General features: G+C 36.2%; 1 protein-coding gene across 3 annotated transcripts in view; it reads left to right on the top strand.

The window, feature by feature from the left end:
* Positions 1-7,500, top strand: part of LOC106079964 (glutamate receptor ionotropic, kainate 2-like) — a 224,408-nt gene that overhangs the window by 46,271 nt on the left and 170,637 nt on the right. Inside the window, exon 1 of one of the 3 annotated variants that reach the window (XM_056032749.1) lies at positions 6,777-6,992. The exons of 1 other annotated variant lie outside the window; for it this stretch is intronic. The gene's annotated coding sequence lies outside the window, so the exon portion shown is untranslated. Of the gene's footprint in view, positions 1-6,776; positions 6,993-7,500 lie in introns of those variants that run through there. One more of the 3 variants, XM_056032751.1, reaches the window with a different exon arrangement.

The following is a 7,500-nucleotide window of genomic DNA, read 5'->3' as shown; positions in this document are numbered from 1 at the left end:
AAAAGGGGCAGAATACATAATTCCATCGGAACGTGGAAAAATAATTACGCAGAGAAAGAGTTAAGCTCTTCAAGTAGATCTAGAACCAAGTGTATCAGATGCTAAACTTTTCTATTCAGATTTTTAAATTAATTATTTCCTAAATTTATTTACGTCTGTTTGATTATAAAAGTAAATTTAGTCAATGAAAGGAATGGTGTCTACAGTTGTGAAATCTCTTGAGAAATGAAGATTAGTGAGTCACTAAGTGTTATCTCAAAATTTCAACACGACCCCTCTTAATAAGCTGGATTCAAACCATCAGACCATCGTTACATGAGCACACATCACGTGGTCGGATGGCCATCCAAGTTCGAATCAGTTCTACTACCGAGTGAGCCTTCAGGTTGAATTGAGTTCTAGTTGATGTTTACCGTCCAATGACTAACGTAGAATAGCCCAAAGCGACCTCGCCATATACGTAACATTTGACTATTTATTTTCTAGGGTCACTTTCCATGGTACCCTATGTCTCTCCCACACACGCGCACTTTGACCACACACACACACACACACCAACAACTCAATGTTTATCTTTTTCCATCTTCAAAGGTCAAAGTGAGTAAACACAATCCTGCATGCTTGCTCACGTTAGTTGAGATTGACAGGACACATCTAACGGCAGTGCGTAGAATGTAAACTCTACAGAAGCTCTTTTAAAGTCTTCGGCTTCTTCATTTTTTTTTCTCCACTCTGACTGCTTGATTTGTTTCTAGCTAAAACTAACTCATCCATTCTTGTAGGTCTAAATAAAACTAACTCATCCATTCTTGTAGGTCTAACTAAAACTAACTCATCCATTCTTGTAGGTCTAAATAAAACTAACTTATCCATTCTTGTAGGTCTAAATAAAACTAACTCATCCATTCTTGTAGGTCTAAATAAAACTAACTCATCCATTCTTGTAGGTCTAAATAAAACTAACTCATCCATTCTTGTAGCTCTAAAACTTTGTTAAAACTTGCGCTCTAGTATTACTATCATTATTATATTAATGTTTATTATATAATTGTTATTATTGCTGAAACTCTTACTAAACTAATTAAAATAAGAAAAATATTACAAAATACTTAAAAAAAAACAAAGCTGATATTAAGTGTAGTATGTGTATCAATTTGTTAGCATCAGTCATTCAATTAAATGTATAATAGATCTAGATCAACAATAATAAATCAGTGAATTTTAAATATTTTTACCAATAGTCTTTGTTTAGCTAAGTTCATGCTTTTCGGTATGATCTTATTACCTGTCTGAACCGGTTGAGAAAAAAAAAAAGGGGGGGGGGGTATGTTATTTTGAATGCATTATATTTTATATTTTTATATATAAAAATACTGTACCACTTGAGAACTCAATCCTACTCGGGCCAATACACTAACCACTGTGCCAGCGAAGATTTTATTAAAAACAGTTATCTATTGTTAGTTCTAACCTTTTAAGCGACGACCTAATTCTCTACACAAAGTATAAAGGGAACTAATTCAGCTTATACCAACCACTACATCTGTGAAGTACAACCTATTTAGGTAGTTCGTTACCAAACCAAATAATTACCAATATCTTAAAAACCAATTAGTCAATTTTTAGCGGCCATCGAAAGGTGAATAGCCGCTCTTAGTTTCATGTAGTCTATCCGTCGTTCCTCTGTGTCAAGCCGTCCCTTAATCCCAAATCACTTTAGATTCAGTACGAGTAAGTCCTTGCAGAATCATAGCATTCTGAGCAATAGCATTGTAAATAAGTTAGTTATGTCCCTTGGTTGCAAAGAAGATTCGACTAACTTTGTGAAGTCCTAACTACACTCTCGTGTTTTGGTCATTCCGATGAGGTCTTTCCAAGTTGTCTATCTCAAGTTCACTTCAACCAAGTACATCTAGTTCAGATTGAAAATCTATTTTTTGTACGACAATGGATTATTTCTTGTTTCACAGGAGGTGAAGAGATGCAGTTATGGCCCGTGTCTTTTTTTGTTTTGTTTTTGTTACTTTAGAAATAGAGAAAATAATGAAGAAATATTTTCAGTTAACAATATGCAATACTCCTTCCAGCACTGATAGTCTGCTGTCTTTATTGTGCACATCTCTAAATGTGGCTTAATAGTGTCAGTATCATTACATCTTTAACAACCTAAGAAGATTCAAGCGAAGATATGAAAGTTCAGCTGGTTCGGTCATACTGTAAGACTTACTGTCAAAAGTCACTCTTCAAGGTGCTGTGGTGGAAGCATGAAAATAAGGACGTCCAAAGAAAAGCTGGCTGGACAGTATAAAAGAATGGGCAGGCCTCTCTCTCTTGATGTCCTGCTAACAGCTGCTGACCGGGAAAAGTGGAGGGATCTGGTTACGTTGAAGAAAATAGTTCCTATGATTGTACAAAGCTTCTATCAACTCACTCTTTCTGACTGCTATAACTGCTTTATAGGTCCACGCTCTAAAATGAAACGAACAATATTTAACTATACAATCCTGTCTACCTCACTAGCAGAGTGGTTAGCACGTAGGACCGAGGAGGTGTGAGCCTTGGGTTCGAATGTTCCCTTTCTTTTTCTTAAAAATGATTTTATAAACCAATGACGGTTAAATATACCCAGATATCCCTTTCTCTCCCCCCCCCCCCCAAACAAGTCCAGATTAGTCTAATAGAATCAGGGCGTATGGAGAAATAGCGTTACAAAAAAAAAATTTGTAAAAATATTTCACAGAATTATAATTTTTAGTGTAGATGTATTACAAATTTAATTACATGACTACTAATGGATACAATGAAACTTAATATAAGATTATTTTTTAATATATTTTGTTGTATTTTGTTTTTAATTTCATACTAAAACATATGTACACTTTGTTTTATTAAAAAAAATGTTTTTATATGTTTTGGAAGTTCCTTCAGCGTTGAAGATAATCTACATCCTTGTCCAAACCTCCCGCAAGACGACTGGGAATGGTAGCGGTATAGGCCCAGGACATCGAATCCACCGAACGACAGTCTTTCGACAAGGCAGCCACCCAAGAAGCTCAGGGTACAAGAAAAATTCATCTTAATCTAAACGCATTCAAATTGTTTCAGCTTGTCTCATACCTGGTACCCTTCTCAAAGCTAGTATATTGTGTCATAGCTGGTCTCTCTTGACATAGCTGGTACCTTTCTCAAAGCCAGTGTATTGTATCACAGTATATAGGTCTCTCTTAACATAGCTGGAACTGTGTTTCTGGTAACTCTTTCCATAGTTTAGTCATAGCTGGAACTCTTATCAAACAAATCTTGTCACAGCTGGAACTGTGATACTATATCAATATATGTCGCCTTCTCTGTCAGATCTTGTCTCAAACCTTTCAATAAAATCAAAGCAACATGTGTTCGCTGAAGATAAATGACTTTTAAAAAAATCGGACAGAATTCTATTCTCCACGGAATATTTCTGGAGCTAAAACCAAAACATTGAATGTTTATAGAGTTTAAAAAATGGAGCACTTTGATTAATCTTGTCTTATCTTAAATGTCAACAAAAGATTTCCACGGCCTCCATCTCTTACATGAGAATAGCGTGGTTATCTCCCATCGAAGACCACTCGATCAGAAGGCGATTCAAGATCATGGCTCGTGTAGCCTCGTTCTCACTACAACGCTCGTGTAGCCTCGTTCTCACAAGGTCAAGATAACGTTTCTGAAATGATACAACAGGGTGATGAGAGTAAGTTTGAGATTTAGTAACTGTGTAATTGACGTCATTGAACAGTTTAATGCCAAAAATAAAGGAGATAAGTAACTAACAACAATTCAGTTACATTAAAGTGATATGTCTTTCCTTTCCTACTTCCGGTCTGAACTATTTGCGTCTGAACATGTAGCGGCAAATGTAGCCTACCTGTTGTCTTTTAGCAATACAAGTTTGGAGGGAGTTCAATGTTTAAGTTAGGAATGGAGAGTGAATGGATGTAAGAGGGAAGTTTGACTGTGACTACAAGAGAGGGAGATAAGTAGTTTGGAGACAGAGTCGTTTAGAGGTTGTTTTTTTAAAGTTAATATTTTAGAAAGTTATTTTAAAAAATATAAATCAGCGTGTGTTCATTGTTCTTTACAGTATCAACCACTTCCTAGCAAACGACTTCATACATAAAACTGTTTTACTAACCGATATCAGTTCACATTAGGAATTTAATATGTGTATTTATGCATTTATTGCATGACCAATACGTGTTTTCCGGACGCGGACTTCCGAAAACTAAAAATAGCAGTCTATAAATACTAGAAAAATGGCAACTCCAGGGAGTGTTACTTTTGCTAAAGTTTCTGTTCAAACTTATTAGATAAAAGTTTTCATTAATCTAGGTCCAGAGTTTATCTTTTTTTTCAAGAAATTACAATTCATTTAATATCTACTTTTTTGTAGTCATTTTCAAAAAGTAAAAATAAAACATGAGTGGTCAAGAAATTACAATTCATTTAATATCTACTAATTTGTAGACATTTTCACACAAAAAAAAAAAAAAAAAAAAAACATGAGTGGTCAAGAAATTACAATTCATTTAATATCTACTAATTTGTAGTCATTTTCAAAAAAAAAAAAAAAAAAAAAAAATTGATTAAAAAAAATAATTAAATAAAACATGAGTGGTCAAGAATTACAATTTATTTAATATCTACTAATTTGACAACGCTGAGGTTGTCAATTGTAGTCAAACTGAGTTTAAGTTATCTTATCATGTAGACATTTTCAAAAAATTAAACGAAGCAAAAAGAACATAGACATATAATGGTATTTAATTTTGCACAACAGAACAACATCTTTTCTATAAAGTAATACAGAGAAAAAGGACTTCCTTGATAAGTAGACTCAGTATTATTGTTTTAACAGTAACAATCTTCAACATAAATGAGTTCATTAACCAAGTTACACAGCAACATTAACAATCTTTCAGGAAATTGACTTTGAAGCAATGCTATGAAACCAGGTAGTAGCAAGTAATTAGCAAGGCAAGCCAATATAGGATTTATACAGCTGCCCTGTATGCCTTATGTATTTAAAAAAGACTGATCAGGGAACAGGTTAATCCCTCTCACGACAATTTTTTAAAGGTCTCCTTGAGATGTAAGAGGGCTACTCTAGCATCATCTAGGTGGCCATTGAGTCTGTTAGAGTCATTTAGGGATAGTTAACCAATCGAAGGTGCTGCTGTATCACAATTGTTCAGGGTTCTGTTAGGGTCACGTGTAAATTATTTCAGGATAGGGTGTCGATTAAGGATTCTGAATCTCTAATACCATTTCAAAAGTGAACAATAAAAATATTGAAAAATCATTTTCTAAATTGTAGATATTGTTGTCGTTGTTCTGGTGAATTGCTTAGTGCATATTTGAAACAATTATAACAAAAAAGCAAATGTTTTTATAGATCTAGTCAATATATATGCCCGCTGGACTATCATTCAGTAGTCTCGACTGTCCTGGGTTCATAGTTCATGTGCTGTCCGCTGCCATCTCCCGTCATCCTCTGGAAGGTTTCGACTAGGACGTAGATTATCATCAACTTTGAAGAAACATCCGCAATGTGTCAACCAGTTTAGAAACCTACAAACCAAGACAATCGGTTGGACCTGGACTCAATGTTATAGGTTGCAAACAATATTTTCATAATACATATGATCAAAAAGTATTTCAAAACGTCCATACAGGTATCTAAACGATGGGGAAAAAACCCAGACATATTATAATGATATGAGAGAAGCCATTCTTAGTGCACGCATATAAAATATATATAGCGATCTACCAGCATTTCTTTGATGGTCCAGACACATTTGTGACAAGTAGTTGTGTAAAATAAGAAACCAAACATGACAGAGCAGCACATCAATATAGTCATGACCAGATAAATACCCAGCAAACACAAACAATCACATTTCGTTTATTTATTTCAAACAAAAATATTTCCAAATGTTGTGTTAGCAATGTCGTCCTTAGCCGGCAAGTCATTAACAAGTTGGTGAGACGAGATTCACTGGCGTGTAGATCTTTGATTATGTTTTGTTTGGAGATTACAACATGTTTGTTTTCACTTGGCTGTTTTTGTATTTTAACAACATTTCCATGTGGAGAGAATAGTTTTGACTACATCGGAGAACCACCACCAGAAATACTGACACGGTCTTTTGGTCACCCCCACCCCCAGCCGTTCGACGTAATAGTGAGACGGCCAGTAGTGAAGAGCTACTTTTTATGTCGATTTGATCATGATAGTCATCTAACGTTGTAGCTTGTGTTTCCTTTAGCGTTGAAGGCAGGGATAAGGTTGAAGGCAAGGATAAGGTTGAAGGCAGGGATAAGGTTAAAGACAGGGATAAGGCTTATTTATCAACAATTAAGCCCTCACACCATCTACCTCTCCTGCACCCTCCTGGCGCCCCTACCTCCTTGATACCCATTTCCGCCCACCCCGTTCTCCCCTTTCGAAACTTTCTTCACATATACCAGCGACATTTCTGTGTCCTCATCAGGAGGTGAAAAAAAAAAGGAATTATCCCTTTACATCTCACATTCTCTCTAGCCGTGTCTTATTCATTCACCCTCTCTCTCTCTCTCTCTCTCTCTCCCCCCCCCCAGGCTAACTCACCAGCTAAGCCAAAGCCAAGCGAAGGTTCGGCTCACCATTTCGCAGAGCACAAGCCCCACTGTGATGCGATGAGAAACACATGGCGATGCGCGTTCTGGTGAAGTTTGCCCCTCTTCCTTCATTCCTCACTCCCTCCCTCCCTCCCTCCCTCTTTCTTTCGTTCTGTTTTCTTCCTCCTCCTCTTTCTCTCCGCGCGTGTGAGCAGTCTGTGAAACTGTGTGTTAAGTGTGCTACCTAGGCGATAAAGGGAAAACTGTTTTCTAGTTATTAAGATGTTTCTGCTCCTAGCGTGATATCAGGATAGACACTAAGGATATAACGTCCAGGGGCTGGAGCAGCTAACACGGTAAGGGATTCTTTTCACTGGTCATTATCTTCAGTTATTACAGTCGTCTGTCCTGTTTAGGCGATCAGGAGGACGTCTTCGTATAATTGTTTGGTGAACAGGTGGTCAAGCATTAGAGGTGAAAGAGACAAGAGAGGGAGAGAGAGAATGAAAGAAAAAGAGAGCGAAAGAGAGGGGAAGAGAGAAATACAGAGAAAGATACTTAAGGAGCTAGAGAAATAGAGAAAAGAGAGAAAGTGAATAATTAATGGATGTTGGCGGAAAAAAAAAGATTGTTTTAATTATGAATTGTGGGTAAATTAGAAGAATAGAATAACACTGTTAACACATGTATGTCATAACCCATAATTCTTTATCCAAGAGACAGAGAGAGAGAGAGAGAGAGAGAAAGAGAGAGAGAGTTTGAAAAAAAACAGGATTTAATTTTTGGATTAAAAAAGAATTAAGTGAGAAAGAAAGAGAAAGCGAGACAGAGAGAGAGAAGGAAAGAGAAAGAGCGAGAGAGAGA

The sequence above is a fragment of the Biomphalaria glabrata genome, chromosome 6, assembly GCF_947242115.1.
Source record: "Biomphalaria glabrata chromosome 6, xgBioGlab47.1, whole genome shotgun sequence".
Lineage (NCBI taxonomy): Eukaryota > Metazoa > Mollusca > Gastropoda > Planorbidae > Biomphalaria > Biomphalaria glabrata.
This window is presented reverse-complemented; position numbering and strand designations above follow the sequence as displayed.